At 34.2% G+C, this 22,425-nt stretch overlaps 1 long non-coding RNA gene and 3 pseudogenes across 1 annotated transcript; all 4 read right to left on the reverse strand.

Moving 5' to 3' along the window:
* Positions 1-652: 652 nt before the first annotated feature.
* Positions 653-9,167, reverse strand: LOC138857289 (uncharacterized). Its single transcript, XR_011396396.1, has 3 exons — positions 6,078-9,167; positions 5,907-6,009; positions 653-2,930 (listed from the first exon to the last, which is right to left on the reverse strand). It is a non-coding gene; the product is annotated as an uncharacterized lncRNA (long non-coding RNA).
* On the reverse strand, positions 3,227-5,472 carry LOC138857298 (uncharacterized; annotated as a pseudogene).
* Positions 9,168-11,818: 2,651 nt separating the features above from the next.
* On the reverse strand, positions 11,819-13,087 carry LOC138857329 (uncharacterized; annotated as a pseudogene).
* A 5,733-nt stretch (positions 13,088-18,820) lies between these two features.
* On the reverse strand, positions 18,821-20,089 carry LOC138857330 (uncharacterized; annotated as a pseudogene).
* Positions 20,090-22,425: the final 2,336 nt, after the last annotated feature.

Below are 22,425 nucleotides of genomic sequence, written 5' to 3' on the forward strand. Positions count from 1 at the left end.
TTTAAACACGGTGTTTTATCTGCGATGGTTTGGGGATGTGTCAGTGCTTCGGGAATAGAAAATTTGCACTTTATTGATGGAATCATGAATGCTAAGAAGTATATGGATATATTAACAAGAAATCTACACCAACGTGCTAAAAATTGGGTTTAGGGGATCGTTTCATATTCCAGCAGGATAATGACCCCAAACATACGGCATTAGATACAAGACTTTGGATATTATATAACTGCCCAAAATACTTGAAAATGCCTCCTCAGAGCCTAATTGAGAAGTTATGGTCTGTTTTGAAAACTTCACCAAACAATTATACTATTAGAAACATTCCGAACCTAAAACGAGCTTTACGAAAAGAATGGGAAAAGATAACATCAAAACTCACAAAAGAAATTGGTGAAATCGATGTCACGCTGCTTATATGTTGTTTCAAAACAAAGGGGATATCCAAAAAAATAATAATTTTATTATAATAGTTGTACTGTAAATAGTGTACTGTACTGTAATAGTGTACTGTAAATAGTGTACGAATATGAATTTTGCTGTATAAAATATTTTAAATATTCTTAAAAATACGCTATTTTTTTGGAAAAACAGGTTTCTTTATTAAGTTGGAAAATATATACGTTTATACTTGAAATTACATATAAGTTTACTAATTTATTTTGATTATAATTTTTTTATCTGCAAAATTGGTATAAAAGATGTGGTGTACGAATATGATATATTTTTGGAAAAATAAGTTTCTTTAATAAGTTGGAAAATATATACGTTAATACTTGAAATTGCATATAAGTTTAATAATATAATAGGTGTACGAATATGGATTTTGCATACTGTATTTCTCCATACCTCTCTAAATGTAGTCCCAAAATATTATAAGCCATTTCTTGAGCCGATATTTAAAATTCCTTTAAAACTTTGTTTCTGTTGTGCTTGAGTTTTCTTTTTATAAATAAATTTCTAGCATTAAATTACTCCATGTTAATAATTCCGATGTTCCTCTATTTGATTTTGTTTATATTCTTAGGGCTGTATAATTGGTTTGTAAGACCAAATATTTAAACTCAATAAATTTTCGAATTGTCTTACGAGCTGGTGGGGGACGGAAAAGACCTTCATTAAGCTGAGAAATATTTCATTCTAACTTTATTTTATTAAATTAATCTCTTATATACTATTTACAAATCTTACTATCTAATTATTATATATGTATATATATGTGTATATTGCATGCACACCACATGGGGTTGTTTTTAAATACACAACTCAATACATGTGTGTGTGTGTCCATATGTATGTAGCACATTGTTTATGCTGCATGATATGGAAGTGTTTTCAAGTGCACATGTGCACTTGTAATCAATTGTCTAAATGTATATCTTAGGTTACAAATTATCATATGAATGCATATATATTTATGTGTTTGTTTATGTATGTATGTACATTAAATATATATGAACACACATATTTATGATTAGTGGACTGTATTTATTCTTATATTATATTCCTACTATGTAGAATAATAAAACTAAATTTATTGCAACACACCGTCTAAGTGGGGCCCTTTTGGTCCTAATGCGCATGTTCATTTTTGAACAGGGCCGTTTTCTCAATGTCTGGTTAGCAACCATCTGCCAGATAAGTTCTGGTTAACTTAACCGAAAGGAGTATTGGTTAGTTAACGCCGCATTGCCACAGACAATGTCTATTGCTAACCATCTGTCAAATACATTGCCATGGAGGTTGGCAATGCCTTGTGTGAGCATTGTTATCATGAAAAAATCATTATCGAAATGAATAATACAATAACTAAATATAATATAAGCAATGATATTTACATATGCAATTATTAAAATATTTACCATACATTAACGTACGTATGTACATATTGTAACGGATTTCTCGATAAATCGTCTACCTATAATTCACTCTTGAGTTCGATCACTGGATTGTTAAATAAAAGTCCCAATTTAATGTCTATACACTTATCTTTATTTATAATTCCAACAACCTAACGCTTTATCACTTATTATCCAAGGTTACAACTTCTTGCTTATGTCTCAATTGCTCTTTACACGCCAACACTCATGGATAAAATCAGGGATAATGGGATGCCCAACTCTTTCCAGTGTGAGAGCGCCTCAAAATTAGCGTTTTTTATAACATTTTCCAATGTAGCCAGATCGGACAAAATAATAATTTTTGGGAATTTAAATTAAAACACCCATCATTTATTAAGATTAAATATTATTATACATGGATCCGTTAAACATATCCAGAAACTTTTTATACTCTTTTTTTGTGATTTTGTAATATATTAAACAATTGATTTTTGAACTTTCAATACGTAATCAAAAGAATAAATGTATTAGCTCTCAATTAATAAATGTTTATAAAAATTTTCAATTGAAAATGAATACCACTTAACATGACATCACAAAAGATATCATCACATACATTTAAATTTCGCGTTTTCTTTCATTTTCATTGTTTTCCAATTTTTGTTAGTTATCTTCAACAGCAGCACAAATCTCTCTGTTTACATATTTCTGTAGGATTTTAATCTGGCCGTCCGTCTTTTTCCTTTTGCCAAATGGAAGACCTACTGAACTTTGACAGGTAGGTTTTGACGTTTATCAATTGTGCTCGCATTTCCAGTGAGAGACGAGTTGGTCATCTCTTTATCTCTGGATAAAATCATAGATAATAGGATGCCCAACTGTTACCAGTGTGAGAGTGCCTCAAAATTAGCGTTTTTTACAACATTTTCCATTGTAGCCAGATCGGAAAAAATAATAATTTTTGGGCATGTAAATTAAAATACCCAATTTGCTGTTTCCACACTACCCAGGAGGTATGCAAAATGGCGCGTTACCGAAGTTATTTTAGGGTGCTCGGTTCCTCAGTAGGCCTATATCATCCATTATAAACTTATTTGTTTAAAAAAACAAAAGATAACAAGATAAGATGACAAAAAAATTAACTTCATATCACAGAATAAATATAATATTTACAAATATACATATATACAAATGCCTACATTTAAACCCCGACTTCTAATTTTACTTAAAAAAGATCACATTATAATTTTAGAGCCTCTTTGTTCTAGCCTATCTGTTTAAAAAATTTTGTATGATATAATATTGTATGGTAAGTTCACTTATTGTAATCACTAAAAAATAAAGATAAAAACCTATAGGTGTGAAACGCACATAATTTTATTTTTAAAATTAGGGACAGAAAGTGTTTTATTTAAAAATTTAATTACAAAATAAATTTTTATTCCAATGAACTAATATGAATAACTATTTTCGGGTCACAATTTTCACAACACAAAAAGAGCCTAACATCTTTTATTTCATTAAAAAGAATAAAAATTTTGTTTCTAAAACTTTTACAAATGCAACAAACTCCTGAGGTGGCTTCAATAAATTGCATTTGTTTATTTGATTTTGATAAATGAAGATGAATTCGTCCGAAGGAATTTCATCTCCTAAATAAGGTAATGGAAGGGAGCATGAGTGCATTTTGAAAATTTTTAAATAAAGATAGTCGCAAAAGAAACTAAAAGCATTTTCTTTTAAAAAGTGAATTTCTAAAGTACTATCTAAAGTAATTGATATAATGAGGTAGTGTTCAGGCCGTGGTAAGCCTTGAAATTTCTGCCAAGAAAGGACGTACAAAAGTGAATCTTTGCACACATTAAGTAGAATATTATTACTATGTTCCGAAATTACTGTAGCATCAGGTTCTAAAGGTAGCTCCTTTTGTTACTATATTTACATAACGTAAACCGCACGATTTCCTAAATAAACTAGAGAACATGTAAGGCGTTACTCTAGTAATTCCTCTGCTTCTAATTTGCCCAAAAAAATGTTCCATACTGTCCTGACATAGTCGTCTCGTCTTCAAGTATGGAAATCCTGAGTGAGGTAAAAATTGCCACAACCGTCTTAAACTGTTTATATTTAATACCCATCCCTTTAAAAAACTAAAATTATTGGTTGTGTTGTTTTCTAACTCATCTACGACTCGAATAGTTTTTCAAATTTTTAATTCTCATTTAAAAACTAACTGTTCTGGGGAACCTACAAACACTTTTTTAGTGGATACAATAGCCTCAACGAAACTGCTATTCAAAATGTCAAATAATTTATTACAAAAAGAAACGAGTTCCGCGGTATTAATAAATCTCCCACTATTCAAGCTTAAGGCTCCCGAGGTATAAAGGGACAACATACCAGAAGCGACCGTATTACTCAATACCTGAGATGCAAATTTAAACTTCATTTTTTGAAAGGTATTTGGATAAATATGAGCATCGGTAAATTTATGCGTACTCCGATAACTCGACTTAGAGTCGATTTCATAAAAATGAATAATATCCGACCAACTTACGCGACAATTTTTAAAGAAACCCGTATTTTTCATAATTTTGTAAACAGTTACGACTACTTTTTATAATATGGGGGCTATCGTAAAAAAATATATATTTCCTTGCCATTAACATTAAAAAAAGGCCGTGAAATTAGCGAAATTTTGAAAATTGGTGCCCTGGTCGCATGCAAAATGGCAAGGAATTAGTCCTATATTTTGGAGTTGAGTAATGACTTCAAGAATATATTTCTTGAGGACATCCCCTTTGCAGGCTCCTTTAACGAAAAAATAAGCTTATGGGTGGGACCAAGGCTCTCCACCTATACCTTGCACCATTATGGTCATTGCAGTTGAGGCTAATCTCGAAGTGCGATTTTCATCGCCAATCCTGGGAAACGAGGCCAATCGGTAACAACATTTTCCAAAGTAATTTCGGTGGGAAAATCTAATTGGTGCTTTAAGTGACGATAAGCAACTCGCGACAAAAAAAATACACCCAAAGTTATAGTTTTAGAAAAATTGTCATATCGCCGACCGTGGTTAGGGCGATTACTATTTATAAAACTACACCTAATACAAGCACTTAACTGAGGATGAATTTTGCTGCAAACTATCTCAAGAGGATCTGACTCTTCCCTAAATGAACCACTTCTTAACATTTCTCTACATCTTTTTAAATCAATGGCCATTTTTACCAACTGAGCCTTTTAACTTCTATTCTCCTGTTCTTTTTCATCTAATTTTACTTTTAGAATCCTATTCTCTTCCCTCAATTTCTTCTTTCTATCTGTTCCTGCTGTCAGACCCTTACCTGTTTGCGCGTCTTTATCACTACTATTTAATAGTTTCTCCTCAAGAAGTGGAAGGGGCTCTAAAATTATTTCGCAATTTTCCTTTTCTAAAAGCGTAAGGAGCTACCTCGATGCACCGTTTGCATATCGGGAACGGCCCTCGGGCGCAATTTTTTTACATGTCGCATTTTTTCTGAAGAATGCCGTTCAAAAGCAAAAATGTGTTTAGGTGTTTCTTCTTTAAATCTTTCAGAAACACCTAAACGTCTGAGCCAACATTTACGCCTATTAAAAGAAAAAACATAATATAAATACTTAAGTTATAAAATAATATTATATAAAATATATATAATTATATGAGTGCAAAAAGTTGCAAAACACGTAAACTTTTATTTTAATAAAGCCGTATCGATATTTAATTTAGTTAGCTATTCTATAATTATCATAAATATTCAACGATAAGTCGTTGCTTCAAAATAATTTAAGAATGAAATTTAGATAAATCGTAAATTATCGAAACTGATATTTTAACACTTGTTACAATTATTGAAAACTTTTTTATCACTTTCGCACTTAAATATACGCAGAACTACAATTTTACATCCAAAATATTACATATAATGTTATGCGCACAGTCGTTACTTCAAAAAATTAATTATCTAAATTCCAATATATCGAAAGCTATCGAAAGACATTTTCAAAACTTTTACCATTATTTAAACTTTTTTAAATACTCACCGCTCGAGATCCATTCCCTCACATGGAAAATTTAAAGTTTGTCCCTCCTCGCTGCAGCCAGCAACACACTTTCTCCAATTTAACTTTGCTTTTGGCATTTCGGCTGTAAAATAACGCTATAAATTATTAAATAAATGCAAATTTACCTAATAAAAATTAAGATATACTTACAATTTCACAAGCTGCGTGCTGTTTTTCTTTCGTTATTCTTCGTTATAACGGCCGTTACAAATGGAGAGTAAAAATTAAAAATGTTTCCATTCCAATTATAATATTATGGGATTTCAATCTGGCCGTCCTTCTTTTTCCAATTGCTAAACGTCAGACCTCCTAAACTTTGACAGTTGCTTGAGTTCAAGAGGTTTTGACGTTTAGCAATTGCGCTCTCATTTAAAGTGAGAGACGAGTTGGGCATCTCTTTATCTAGAGTGCGCTGTCAAAGTTCAAATTTTTTATAACAGTTGATATTGGTGCCACTTAGGAAAGAAATAAGTTTTGAGATTTTTTAAAGTATTTCTTGAGTATTTTTCGGTTTTCCATATAACAGAAAAATATACATAATTAATATTAGTTTAACGAACTAGATATCCTATATGCAGTCTAAATATACATATGTACATGTTTGTTTGAATCCCAAATGATTTTAAAAATTAACTTTGCGGATGTGGTGCAGCTGTACGGGTTTTCTGGATACCCAGTTTCTGGCACATCTCCTGAATTGATGATGATTTAAAATTTCTCCCTTGGTCAGAATGTAATTCTATTGAAACACCATACCCAATTGTTGATGAATACATCCGCTACTCTTTTTTCTCTTACATTTGCTAAAATAGTCTCTGACTACCAAAACATATTTGTTTCTTAAGTTACTGAAAGGAAATGGACCATGGCAATTCGCAGCTGAATTGTACTGCTTCATCTGACCATGATTCCTGGACCTCTGCCCTTTAGCAGCAATGCACGCGATCCACTTCGTAACTGATTGACGATAACCAACCCAATTAAATCTTTGTTTTAAATTTTCCAAGGTTTTAGTGATACCCATGTGTCCTCCACTATAATCTCTTCTTTGGCCTCAGCTTTCGAGCAATGACTGCATTCCAAATTACACGGACGGCGGGATATTGCATCAGCATTTCCATGACTACTACTTTGGAGTCTCTCAATCCACCATGCCAACTGTGTTTCTGGGTTCCTGAATGGTAGAAGCCATTTAATGCTGCTGTCCTCACCCGAAATCGTTGGCCTTACAGTTATTTCTGAAAATGTTTGATACACTTCACCAACGCCAGTAATTCCCTCCAAGTAACACAATCATTCCTCTCTGGCTTGCTTATTGTCTGGCTGTAACCACTTTCTCATGTCCATCAATGACTTTTGATAGAACGCCTCCTACTGCAAACCCACTAGCATCCGTATCCAAAATAAATTTTTAATAATTTGGAACGAATCGTCGATAATAAGTACACAGTCCACGGAAACTCCGCAATTCATGTATATTTATCTTTTACTGCTTCTATCTTTTCATTAGCTGTGCAAATGCTCTCCGTTGTCACTTTGTGTTCTAAATAGCTTACTTCCTTATTGAAAAGGGAAAACCTTTTTGGACTCAGCTCTATACGTCGCTAGCTATCCGTTGGAAAACCTCTTCCAAATTGCTAAGGCGTTCAACGAAGCTTTTACTCAACACGATGATATCGTAGAGGTATACCAAACAGGTCTTCCAGTGTAATCATTTTAATACCTGGTCCATATTTGTGTTGACATCTGGGACATAGTAGCCAAAATCATGTTTATGTCCATAGCGTTTGACTCTAATTCCAAATAAAATACATATTCTTCAACGTTAATGATTTCCGCATCAATGGCCTCTCGCAACCGTGATTGTAATTCAATTTTTAATCCATTTGTCAACAAACCACGTTGCTCCAGCTCCTTTTTCAGTTGTTGAATCTTCAGATCGTTAAACTTGGCCATTTTCAAATAATTATCTCTTTGGGAATTTATTTGACAATCCCACTTCTGACACCAATTGTAACGGATTTCTTGATAAATCGTCTACCTATAACTCACTCTTGAGTTCAATCGCTGGATTGTTAAAAGTCCCAATTCAATGGCTATTCACTTATCTTTATTTCTAATTCGAACAACTTAACGCTGTATTACTTATTATTGGAGTTTCCAACTTCTTGCTTATGTCACAATTGCTCTCAACACGACAACACTCTAACTAGAACAGGGCCTACTGCACAGTCCGGCAGCCCTTATATAGTAGATTTTTAACAAAACTTCGCCTTTAGAACATTCTGGCAACTACGAATTCGCTGTCTAGTTGGTTCTAGTAGTTTATCGCCGATTCTGACTTGTTCTGGTATTCGTGTTCGCCACAATATGTACTTAATTAATATATTCCAAAGTTCTAAGCTTTGTTTGGTTGAAATGTGTTGTTTCTTCTTCTAATAAATAGTTTCTGTATTTTTTGGAACTGATGTTTGTCTCTCTCAATACTTTCCTTATTCTTTAAGGTTAAAAGTATTTCTGACCGGGGCATCAAGGGATGTATGACATGTTGAATCGGCACACTTGTTTTCTATGCAGATATCTTAAGCATGCACGACCATGTCTGTGCATTTGATACGGAATGAAATCTTGCAAGCCCAAATCATCCCCATTAATTGTATTGTGCCGGTCAATGAAACTTTCAACTTCGCTTGTGTTATTTGTCTCAGTAGCAAACAATGCTATAAAAAATGTTGCAATCCCAACTATCGGATCAAGCCTAAAACTTTCTTCTTCTAAGCATTCCAATCTGCAGGGGAGGATATAAGTTTTTAAGTATATGATGCCGTCAAATTGTTGTATTAGGATGCTGACAAAGTTTTCATTCCTCAAGTATATAGAATTTTTGCGCAAAAAAAAAGGAAATTGCATTTTTAATTTCAACTCGTAGAACTTATAAGTATAGGAGCACGTCCACACGCACAGAGCGACGATCATAGCGTTGTTTTTCAGAGCGTGCAATTTTTCTATAAGATGTCGTGGATATCCTGTTCTTTCTGCAGTAAATCGTTGGATACGACAATTCCTGAGTATCATTGGCGTTTGTAATGCCCATAAGAAATCTACTTTGTCCTTCAATTCCTCTGCTATCCTTACTATTCTCTTGATGAACAGTAAGCAAGTCTCATTCATTCCAAGCTGTACATTTTCTTGATAGGCATTAAGCAGATCTTTTACTGTTGCCACATCTGCAGGATATGTAATAAATGATCCTCTTTTCCAAAAGAAACTTTTATAGCATCTTCCAAACGCGGCAATTTTGTTGAAGAATGTAATTTTTCTTATTTTTTCACTTCAGGCGGTAACCAACACATATTTCGGACCTTGCTTTATCAACAATGCGTACATATCAAAGATATTAGCAACTCGACGTTGACGTTATCGTTATTGTTCTTCTATATTCCTCCTGGTTTGCCTTTCGCTTTTCAACTGACGATTAGCGGGATCCGATCTGTTTCGTTGAACTATTTTTAGCGTCGTTCGCAAGTTGTTGTCTGGTTTAAAATATGCTTACGATGTCTTCTTTTTGGATCATCTCGACGACTTCTCCTCGATGCTGCATCTAGTTTCCTTTCTTCTTCTCTTATAATTGGTTCCACGATTTTGGGGTCCTGCACTGCAGCTGTATAAAGAGGATTCAAGCGCCTGATTTAATGACCTATTGTTTGGGGCTCCTGCTCTGCTGCTGTCGAATCTGTATTAGTTCGCCTGTTTCAAAGTTTCACGCTGTTGTGGTCCTGCTCTGCAGCTATGTGAAGGAGGTTCTGTCATCTAGTAAAACGTACATAACTGTCGTGAGCTCTTTCTTCATCGCGGTACTCCAAATTTGTACTGCGTAATTGTGCAATATAGACAGCGTTCCTCTGTCAAAGCATTGCGACACCTTTGTTTTTGTGATTGCCTAGATACTCGTGGCATTTTTTTGTGCTACACGTTCTTTGTTGGATATTTGTAGTAGCCCTATTTATCATCTGCAAATTCTTTTGTACTTCATGGAATGGTCAAGTTATTCTCGTAGAAATATTAAAGCGTTAGTTACAAGAGTCATTATACGGATTCTTTCTACCTTGGTTATATTTTCTACCTACTCTTCGAACTATGTTTTATTTTGGACCTACCCATCATCAGTTAGAAAGAAAAGAAAATTATTAATAATATATCGGGAAATAGTTGGGGATTTGTTTATGGGCTTCATTATGTGTGTCTATTCTTAACATAATTTTCAACTTATTTTTCCAAATTAGTTAGATGTTTGCACAAGGCAAAACTTTTCGGCAGATATAAGTACATAATTTTTGTTAAAAGCTCAAACAACAAAATATATAGTAAAATAATCATTTGTTTATAATCTATTATATATGTATAAAGCGGTTTATTATTGTCACAATGTTAAATTATCGGATGAATCTTACATTAGTTCCGCTATTTGCATTCATGGCAAATAAAACAATTCGTTCGGAGATTTCTGCGAAAACAGCCGATCAAAAACTTCTTGGAGAGGAGTGTATTGTGTTCCCCGATAATGAAGGGCACAGTTTTCCAAATTGGACAATAGGCGTGGCACCGCCCACATTTAGGTGAAATCACTATCTCTGAACCTACTTCACCGAAATCGGATAGTAACCACCCCACTGCCCATATAACGCAACTTTAAATTCCATCTGTTATTTTCACTTTCGAGTATCCCAGTACAAATCAAGCATTATTTAATATATCGGGATAAATATTTGCACGAATATTTCCTTTAATGTATTGCTATCTCAGGTCTAAAAATTGTCAAAATCAGACCATAACTATTCAAGCCCCCATATACCGGAAACGTGGACCCAAAAGCTTATGGCTGATTTTTTGCTGAATATATCGATCAATCCATGAGATACATACATCATTGAAATTAGGAAAAAATGGTTTTTTGACAATAATATACCCTTGTCAAAAATGGTTTAAATCGGATCAATACTTCCCTTAGCCAATATACTCGTATGTACCTAATATAAAGATTTTCCAACTTCCAGTTGACTTTATACCATATATCGGTCAATGTGAATTATTTTAATAAAATTTAAAAAGCGTGTTTTCTTTGTGCCTAAAATAGATAAAATCGGCGAAAACTTACCTTATCCCCGATATAACTGATAATCACGATTTTCAAACGTCTGCCTGACTTTACTCCATACATATGTTTAAATTTATAAAATTGGTTGAAAATAAGTTCTCAAGTATACCTGGGCAATGTCAAAAATAATGCAATCAGCCCTTCCATTTCTATTTCCCCAACGATTTTAGTATAATTTTCGCTGACCAGAAGTAAAATATAGTAATAAAACCAAATTTGATTGTCATCTATGCACCTTTTCACATTTCTTAATATAATATAATATTTTGCCAACACTTAAAGGTACTTCCTCGGCTTTGATTCTTGGAAGTTGCAAGAGTATGGAATGTTCGGTTACACCCGAACTTTGCCCTTTCTTACTTGTTTTAAGTTCATTTAGTTTGATTACTATCGTGGTAGCTATTGATTCGAAAATAAGTTTACAATATAGCAATTCAGAGTATTGTGCATCTGAGTTTGTAAAATTATGCAATTGCAAATATTTACCATGAACTGTGAACATATTTTGGAGGTTTCTTTGCAACCCATGTTGCATACCATTAATTTACAGCTGATTGGTAAAGAAAAACATTTTATAAAATTTTCACATAAATTAGAAAACTTTTCAATCAATTATACTCGTACTGACTGCGCTGACTTTTTGCCAATGAATTTCCACAACTTTTGAAAATTGGTGCCCTGGTCGCATGCAAAATGGCAAGGAATTAGTCCTATATTTTGGAGTTGAGTAATGACTTCAAGAATATATTTCTTGAGGACATCCCCTTTGCAGGCTCCTTTAACGAAAAAATAAGCTTATGGGTGGGACCAAGGCTCTCCACCTATACCTTGCACCATTATGGTCATTGCAGTTGAGGCTAATCTCGAAGTGCGATTTTCATCGCCAATCCTGGAAAACGAGGCCAATCGGTAACAACATTTTCCAAAGTAATTTCGGTGGGAAAATCTAATTGGTGCTTTAAGTGACGATAAGCAACTCGCGACAAAAAAAATACACCCAAAGTTATAGTTTTAGGAAAATTGTCTTATCGCCGACCGTGGTTAGGGCGATTACTATTTATAAAACTACACCTAATACAAGCACTTAACTGAGGATGAATTTTGCTGCAAACTATCTCAAGAGGATCTGACTCTTCCCTAAATGAACCACTTCTTAACATTTCTCTACATCTTTTTAAATCAATGGCCATTTGGACCAACTGAGCCTTTTAACTTCTATTCTCCTGTTCTTTTTCATCTAATTTTACTTTTAGAATCCTATTCTCTTCCCTAAATTTCTTCTTTCTATCTGTTCCTGCTGTCAGACCCTTACCTGTTTGCGCGTCTTTATCACTACTATTTAATAGTTTCTCCTCAAGAAGTGGAAGGGGCTCTAAAATTATTTCGCAATTTTCCTTTTCTAAAAGCGTAAGGAGCTGCCTCGATGCACCGTTTGCATATCGGGAACGGCCCTCGGGCGCAATTTTTTTACATGTCGCATTTTTTCTGAAGAATGCCGTTCAAAAGCAAAAATGTGTTTAGGTGTTTCTTCTTTAAATCTTTCAGAAACACCTAAACGTCTGAGCCAACATTTACGCCTATTAAAAGAAAAAACATAATATAAATACTTAAGTTATAAAATAATATTATATAAAATATATATAATTATATGAGTGCAAAAAGTTGCAAAACACGTAAACTTTTATTTTAATAAAGCCGTATCGATATTTAATTTAGTTAGCTATTCTATAATTATCATAAATATTCAACGATAAGTCGTTGCTTCAAAATAATTTAAGAATGAAATTTAGATAAATCGTAAATTATCGAAACTGATATTTTAACACTTGTTACAATTATTGAAAACTTTTTTATAACTTTCGCACTTAAATATACGCAGAACTACAATTTTACATCCAAAATATTACATATAATATTATGCGCACAGTCGTTACTTCAAAAAATTAATTATCTAAATTCCAATATATCAAAAGCTATCGAAAGACATTTTCAAAACTTTTACCATTATTTAAACTTTTTTAAATACTCACCGCTCGAGATCCATTCCCTCACATGGAAAATTTAAAGTTCGTCCCTCCTCGCTGCAGCCAGCAACACACTTTCTCCAATTTAACTTTGCTTTTGGCATTTCGGCTGTAAAATAACGCTATAAATTATTAAATAAATGCAAATTTATCTAATAAAAATTAAGATATACTTACAATTTCACAAGCTGCGTGCTGTTTTTCTTTCGTTATTCTTCGTTATAACGGCCGTTACAAATGGAGAGTAAAAATTAAAAATGTTTCCATTCCAATTATAATATTATGGGATTTCAATCTGGCCGTCCTTCTTTTTCCAATTGCTAAACGTCAGACCTCCTAAACTTTGACAGTTGCTTGAGTTCAAGAGGTTTTGACGTTTAGCAATTGCGCTCTCATTTAAAGTGAGAGACGAGTTGGGCATCTCTTTATCTAGAGTGCGCTGTCAAAGTTCAAATTTTTTATAACAGTTGATATTGGTGCCACTTAGGAAAGAAATAAGTTTTGAGATTTTTTAAAGTATTTCTTGAGTATTTTTCGGTTTTCCATATAACAGAAAAATATACATAATTAATATTAGTTTAACGAACTAGATATCCTATATGCAGTCTAAATATACATATGTACATGTTTGTTTGAATCCCAAATGATTTTAAAAATTAACTTTGCGGATGTGGTGCAGCTGTACGGGTTTTCTGGATACCCAGTTTCTGGCACATCTCCTGAATTGATGATGATTTAAAATTTCTCCCTTGGTCAGAATGTAATTCTATTGAAACACCATACCCAATTGTTGATGAATACATCCGCTACTCTTTTTTCTCTTACATTTGCTAAAATAGTCTCTGACTACCAAAACATATTTGTTTCTTAAGTTACTGAAAGGAAATGGACCATGGCAATTCGCAGCTGAATTGTACTGCTTCATCTGACCATGATTCCTGGACCTCTGCCCTTTAGCAGCAATGCACGCGATCCACTTCGTAACTGATTGACGATAACCAACCCAATTAAATCTTTGTTTTAAATTTTCCAAGGTTTTAGTGATACCCATGTGTCCTCCACTATAATCTCTTCTTTGGCCTCAGCTTTCGAGCAATGACTGCATTCCAAATTACACGGACGGCGGGATATTGCATCAGCATTTCCATGACTACTACTTTGGAGTCTCTCAATCCACCATGCCAACTGTGTTTCTGGGTTCCTGAATGGTAGAAGCCATTTAATGCTGCTGTCCTCACCCGAAATCGTTGGCCTTACAGTTATTTCTGAAAATGTTTGATACACTTCACCAACGCCAGTAATTCCCTCCAAGTAACACAATCATTCCTCTCTGGCTTGCTTATTGTCTGGCTGTAACCACTTTCTCATGTCCATCAATGACTTTTGATAGAACGCCTCCTACTGCAAACCCACTAGCATCCGTATCCAAAATAAATTTTTAATAATTTGGAACGAATCGTCGATAATAAGTACACAGTCCACGGAAACTCCGCAATTCATGTATATTTATCTTTTACTGCTTCTATCTTTTCATTAGCTGTGCAAATGCTCTCCGTTGTCACTTTGTGTTCTAAATAGCTTACTTCCTTATTGAAAAGGGAAAACCTTTTTGGACTCAGCTCTATACGTCGCTAGCTATCCGTTGGAAAACCTCTTCCAAATTGCTAAGGCGTTCAACGAAGCTTTTACTCAACACGATGATATCGTAGAGGTATACCAAACAGGTCTTCCAGTGTAATCATTTTAATACCTGGTCCATATTTGTGTTGACATCTGGGACATAGTAGCCAAAATCATGTTTATGTCCATAGCGTTTGACTCTAATTCCAAATAAAATACATATTCTTCAACGTTAATGATTTCCGCATCAATGGCCTCTCGCAACCGTGATTGTAATTCAATTTTTAATCCATTTGTCAACAAACCACGTTGCTCCAGCTCCTTTTTCAGTTGTTGAATCTTCAGATCGTTAAACTTGGCCATTTTCAAATAATTATCTCTTTGGGAATTTATTTGACAATCCCACTTCTGACACCAATTGTAACGGATTTCTTGATAAATCGTCTACCTATAACTCACTCTTGAGTTCAATCGCTGGATTGTTAAAAGTCCCAATTCAATGGCTATTCACTTATCTTTATTTCTAATTCGAACAACTTAACGCTGTATTACTTATTATTGGAGTTTCCAACTTCTTGCTTATGTCACAATTGCTCTCAACACGACAACACTCTAACTAGAACAGGGCCTACTGCACAGTCCGGCAGCCCTTATATAGTAGATTTTTAACAAAACTTCGCCTTTAGAACATTCTGGCAACTACGAATTCGCTGTCTAGTTGGTTCTAGTAGTTTATCGCCGATTCTGACTTGTTCTGGTATTCGTGTTCGCCACAATATGTACTTAATTAATATATTCCAAAGTTCTAAGCTTTGTTTGGTTGAAATGTGTTGTTTCTTCTTCTAATAAATAGTTTCTGTATTTTTTGGAACTGATGTTTGTCTCTCTCAATACTTTCCTTATTCTTTAAGGTTAAAAGTATTTCTGACCGGGGCATCAAGGGATGTATGACATGTTGAATCGGCACACTTGTTTTCTATGCAGATATCTTAAGCATGCACGACCATGTCTGTGCATTTGATACGGAATGAAATCTTGCAAGCCCAAATCATCCCCATTAATTGTATTGTGCCGGTCAATGAAACTTTCAACTTCGCTTGTGTTATTTGTCTCAGTAGCAAACAATGCTATAAAAAATGTTGCAATCCCAACTATCGGATCAAGCCTAAAACTTTCTTCTTCTAAGCATTCCAATCTGCAGGGGAGGATATAAGTTTTTAAGTATATGATGCCGTCAAATTGTTGTATTAGGATGCTGACAAAGTTTTCATTCCTCAAGTATATAGAATTTTTGCGCAAAAAAAAAGGAAATTGCATTTTTAATTTCAACTCGTAGAACTTATAAGTATAGGAGCACGTCCACACGCACAGAGCGACGATCATAGCGTTGTTTTTCAGAGCGTGCAATTTTTCTATAAGATGTCGTGGATATCCTGTTCTTTCTGCAGTAAATCGTTGGATACGACAATTCCTGAGTATCATTGGCGTTTGTAATGCCCATAAGAAATCTACTTTGTCCTTCAATTCCTCTGCTATCCTTACTATTCTCTTGATGAACAGTAAGCAAGTCTCATTCATTCCAAGCTGTACATTTTCTTGATAGGCATTAAGCAGATCTTTTACTGTTGCCACATCTGCAGGATATGTAATAAATGATCCTCTTTTCCAAAAGAAACTTTTATAGCATCTTCCAAACGCGGCAATTTTGTTGAAGAATGTAATTTTTCTTATTTTTTCACTTCAGGCGGTAACCAACACATATTTCGGACCTTGCTTTATCAACAATGCGTACATATCAAAGATATTAGCAACTCGACGTTGACGTTATCGTTATTGTTCTTCTATATTCCTCCTGGTTTGCCTTTCGCTTTTCAACTGACGATTAGCGGGATCCGATCTGTTTCGTTGAACTATTTTTAGCGTCGTTCGCAAGTTGTTGTCTGGTTTAAAATATGCTTACGATGTCTTCTTTTTGGATCATCTCGACGACTTCTCCTCGATGCTGCATCTAGTTTCCTTTCTTCTTCTCTTATAATTGGTTCCACGATTTCTCCAAATTTGTACTGCGTAATTGTGCAATAGCGTTCCTCTGTCAAAGCGTTCCTCTGTCAAAGCATTGCGACACCTTTGTTTTTGTGATTGCCTAGATACTCGTGGCATTTTTTTGTGCTACACGTTCTTTGTTGGATATTTGTAGTAGCCCTATTTATCATCTGCAAATTCTTTTGTACTTCATGGAATGGTCAAGTTATTCTCGTAGAAATATTAAAGCGTTAGTTACAAGAGTCATTATACGGATTCTTTCTACCTTGGTTATATTTTCTACCTACTCTTCGAACTATGTTTTATTTTGGACCTACCCATCATCAGTTAGAAAGAAAAGAAAATTATTAATAATATATCGGGAAATAGTTGGGGATTTGTTTATGGGCTTCATTATGTGTGTCTATTCTTAACATAATTTTCAACTTATTTTTCCAAATTAGTTAGATGTTTGCACAAGGCAAAACTTTTCGGCAGATATAAGTACATAATTTTTGTTAAAAGCTCAAACAACAAAATATATAGTAAAATAATCATTTGTTTATAATCTATTATATATGTATAAAGCGGTTTATTATTGTCACAATGTTAAATTATCGGATGAATCTTACATTAGTTCCGCTATTTGCATTCATGGCAAATAAAACAATTCGTTCGGAGATTTCTGCGAAAACAGCCGATCAAAAACTTCTTGGAGAGGAGTGTATTGTGTTCCCCGATAATGAAGGGCACAGTTTTCCAAATTGGACAATAGGCGTGGCACCGCCCACATTTAGGTGAAATCACTATCTCTGAACCTACTTCACCGAAATCGGATAGTAACCACCCCACTGCCCATATAACGCAACTTTAAATTCCATCTGTTATTTTCACTTTCGAGTATCCCAGTACAAATCAAGCATTAGTTAATATATCGGGATAAATATTTGCACGAATATTTCCTTTAATGTATTGCTATCTCAGGTCTAAAAATTGTCAAAATCAGACCATAACTATTCAAGCCCCCATATACCGGAAACGTGGACCCAAAAGCTTATGGCTGATTTTTTGCTGAATATATCGATCAATCCATGAGATACATACATCATTGAAATTAGGAAAAAATGGTTTTTTGACAATAATATACCCTTGTCAAAAATGGTTTAAATCGGATCAATACTTCCCTTAGCCAATATACTCGTATGTACCTAATATAAAGATTTTCCAACTTCCAGTTGACTTTATACCATATATCGGTCAATGTGAATTATTTTAATAAAATTTAAAAAGCGTGTTTTCTTTGTGCCTAAAATAGATAAAATCGGCGAAAACTTACCTTATCCCCGATATAACTGATAATCACGATTTTCAAACGTCTGCCTGACTTTACTCCATACATATGTTTAAATTTATAAAATTGGTTGAAAATAAGTTCTCAAGTATACCTGGGCAATGTCAAAAATAATGCAATCAGCCCTTCCATTTCTATTTCCCCAACGATTTTAGTATAATTTTCGCTGACCAGAAGTAAAATATAGTAATAAAACCAAATTTGATTGTCATCTATGCACCTTTTCACATTTCTTAATATAATATAATATTTTGCCAACACTTAAAGGTACTTCCTCGGCTTTGATTCTTGGAAGTTGCAAGAGTATGGAATGTTCGGTTACACCCGAACTTTGCCCTTTCTTACTTGTTTTAAGTTCATTTAGTTTGATTACTATCGTGGTAGCTATTGATTCGAAAATAAGTTTACAATATAGCAATTCAGAGTATTGTGCATCTGAGTTTGTAAAATTATGCAATTGCAAATATTTACCATGAACTGTGAACATATTTTGGAGGTTTCTTTGCAACCCATGTTGCATACCATTAATTTACAGCTGATTGGTAAAGAAAAACATTTTATAAAATTTTCACATAAATTAGAAAACTTTTCAATCAATTATACTCGTACTGACTGCGCTGACTTTTTGCCAATGAATTTCCACAACTTTTGAAAATTGGTGCCCTGGTCGCATGCAAAATGGCAAGGAATTAGTCCTATATTTTGGAGTTGAGTAATGACTTCAAGAATATATTTCTTGAGGACATCCCCTTTGCAGGCTCCTTTAACGAAAAAATAAGCTTATGGGTGGGACCAAGGCTCTCCACCTATACCTTGCACCATTATGGTCATTGCAGTTGAGGCTAATCTCGAAGTGCGATTTTCATCGCCAATCCTGGAAAACGAGGCCAATCGGTAACAACATTTTCCAAAGTAATTTCGGTGGGAAAATCTAATTGGTGCTTTAAGTGACGATAAGCAACTCGCGACAAAAAAAATACACCCAAAGTTATAGTTTTAGGAAAATTGTCTTATCGCCGACCGTGGTTAGGGCGATTACTATTTATAAAACTACACCTAATACAAGCACTTAACTGAGGATGAATTTTGCTGCAAACTATCTCAAGAGGATCTGACTCTTCCCTAAATGAACCACTTCTTAACATTTCTCTACATCTTTTTAAATCAATGGCCATTTGGACCAACTGAGCCTTTTAACTTCTATTCTCCTGTTCTTTTTCATCTAATTTTACTTTTAGAATCCTATTCTCTTCCCTAAATTTCTTCTTTCTATCTGTTCCTGCTGTCAGACCCTTACCTGTTTGCGCGTCTTTATCACTACTATTTAATAGTTTCTCCTCAAGAAGTGGAAGGGGCTCTAAAATTATTTCGCAATTTTCCTTTTCTAAAAGCGTAAGGAGCTGCCTCGATGCACCGTTTGCATATCGGGAACGGCCCTCGGGCGCAATTTTTTTACATGTCGCATTTTTTCTGAAGAATGCCGTTCAAAAGCAAAAATGTGTTTAGGTGTTTCTTCTTTAAATCTTTCAGAAACACCTAAACGTCTGAGCCAACATTTACGCCTATTAAAAGAAAAAACATAATATAAATACTTAAGTTATAAAATAATATTATATAAAATATATATAATTATATGAGTGCAAAAAGTTGCAAAACACGTAAACTTTTATTTTAATAAAGCCGTATCGATATTTAATTTAGTTAGCTATTCTATAATTATCATAAATATTCAACGATAAGTCGTTGCTTCAAAATAATTTAAGAATGAAATTTAGATAAATCGTAAATTATCGAAACTGATATTTTAACACTTGTTACAATTATTGAAAACTTTTTTATAACTTTCGCACTTAAATATACGCAGAACTACAATTTTACATCCAAAATATTACATATAATATTATGCGCACAGTCGTTACTTCAAAAAATTAATTATCTAAATTCCAATATATCAAAAGCTATCGAAAGACATTTTCAAAACTTTTACCATTATTTAAACTTTTTTAAATACTCACCGCTCGAGATCCATTCCCTCACATGGAAAATTTAAAGTTCGTCCCTCCTCGCTGCAGCCAGCAACACACTTTCTCCAATTTAACTTTGCTTTTGGCATTTCGGCTGTAAAATAACGCTATAAATTATTAAATAAATGCAAATTTATCTAATAAAAATTAAGATATACTTACAATTTCACAAGCTGCGTGCTGTTTTTCTTTCGTTATTCTTCGTTATAACGGCCGTTACAAATGGAGAGTAAAAATTAAAAATGTTTCCATTCCAATTATAATATTATGGGATTTCAATCTGGCCGTCCTTCTTTTTCCAATTGCTAAACGTCAGACCTCCTAAACTTTGACAGTTGCTTGAGTTCAAGAGGTTTTGACGTTTAGCAATTGCGCTCTCATTTAAAGTGAGAGACGAGTTGGGCATCTCTTTATCTAGAGTGCGCTGTCAAAGTTCAAATTTTTTATAACAGTTGATATTGGTGCCACTTAGGAAAGAAATAAGTTTTGAGATTTTTTAAAGTATTTCTTGAGTATTTTTCGGTTTTCCATATAACAGAAAAATATACATAATTAATATTAGTTTAACGAACTAGATATCCTATATGCAGTCTAAATATACATATGTACATGTTTGTTTGAATCCCAAATGATTTTAAAAATTAACTTTGCGGATGTGGTGCAGCTGTACGGGTTTTCTGGATACCCAGTTTCTGGCACATCTCCTGAATTGATGATGATTTAAAATTTCTCCCTTGGTCAGAATGTAATTCTATTGAAACACCATACCCAATTGTTGATGAATACATCCGCTACTCTTTTTTCTCTTACATTTGCTAAAATAGTCTCTGACTACCAAAACATATTTGTTTCTTAAGTTACTGAAAGGAAATGGACCATGGCAATTCGCAGCTGAATTGTACTGCTTCATCTGACCATGATTCCTGGACCTCTGCCCTTTAGCAGCAATGCACGCGATCCACTTCGTAACTGATTGACGATAACCAACCCAATTAAATCTTTGTTTTAAATTTTCCAAGGTTTTAGTGATACCCATGTGTCCTCCACTATAATCTCTTCTTTGGCCTCAGCTTTCGAGCAATGACTGCATTCCAAATTACACGGACGGCGGGATATTGCATCAGCATTTCCATGACTACTACTTTGGAGTCTCTCAATCCACCATGCCAACTGTGTTTCTGGGTTCCTGAATGGTAGAAGCCATTTAATGCTGCTGTCCTCACCCGAAATCGTTGGCCTTACAGTTATTTCTGAAAATGTTTGATACACTTCACCAACGCCAGTAATTCCCTCCAAGTAACACAATCATTCCTCTCTGGCTTGCTTATTGTCTGGCTGTAACCACTTTCTCATGTCCATCAATGACTTTTGATAGAACGCCTCCTACTGCAAACCCACTAGCATCCGTATCCAAAATAAATTTTTAATAATTTGGAACGAATCGTCGATAATAAGTACACAGTCCACGGAAACTCCGCAATTCATGTATATTTATCTTTTACTGCTTCTATCTTTTCATTAGCTGTGCAAATGCTCTCCGTTGTCACTTTGTGTTCTAAATAGCTTACTTCCTTATTGAAAAGGGAAAACCTTTTTGGACTCAGCTCTATACGTCGCTAGCTATCCGTTGGAAAACCTCTTCCAAATTGCTAAGGCGTTCAACGAAGCTTTTACTCAACACGATGATATCGTAGAGGTATACCAAACAGGTCTTCCAGTGTAATCATTTTAATACCTGGTCCATATTTGTGTTGACATCTGGGACATAGTAGCCAAAATCATGTTTATGTCCATAGCGTTTGACTCTAATTCCAAATAAAATACATATTCTTCAACGTTAATGATTTCCGCATCAATGGCCTCTCGCAACCGTGATTGTAATTCAATTTTTAATCCATTTGTCAACAAACCACGTTGCTCCAGCTCCTTTTTCAGTTGTTGAATCTTCAGATCGTTAAACTTGGCCATTTTCAAATAATTATCTCTTTGGGAATTTATTTGACAATCCCACTTCTGACACCAATTGTAACGGATTTCTTGATAAATCGTCTACCTATAACTCACTCTTGAGTTCAATCGCTGGATTGTTAAAAGTCCCAATTCAATGGCTATTCACTTATCTTTATTTCTAATTCGAACAACTTAACGCTGTATTACTTATTATTGGAGTTTCCAACTTCTTGCTTATGTCACAATTGCTCTCAACACGACAACACTCTAACTAGAACAGGGCCTACTGCACAGTCCGGCAGCCCTTATATAGTAGATTTTTAACAAAACTTCGCCTTTAGAACATTCTGGC

Source organism: Bactrocera oleae, chromosome 5 (genome assembly GCF_042242935.1).
Source record: "Bactrocera oleae isolate idBacOlea1 chromosome 5, idBacOlea1, whole genome shotgun sequence".
Taxonomy (NCBI): domain Eukaryota; kingdom Metazoa; phylum Arthropoda; class Insecta; order Diptera; family Tephritidae; genus Bactrocera; species Bactrocera oleae.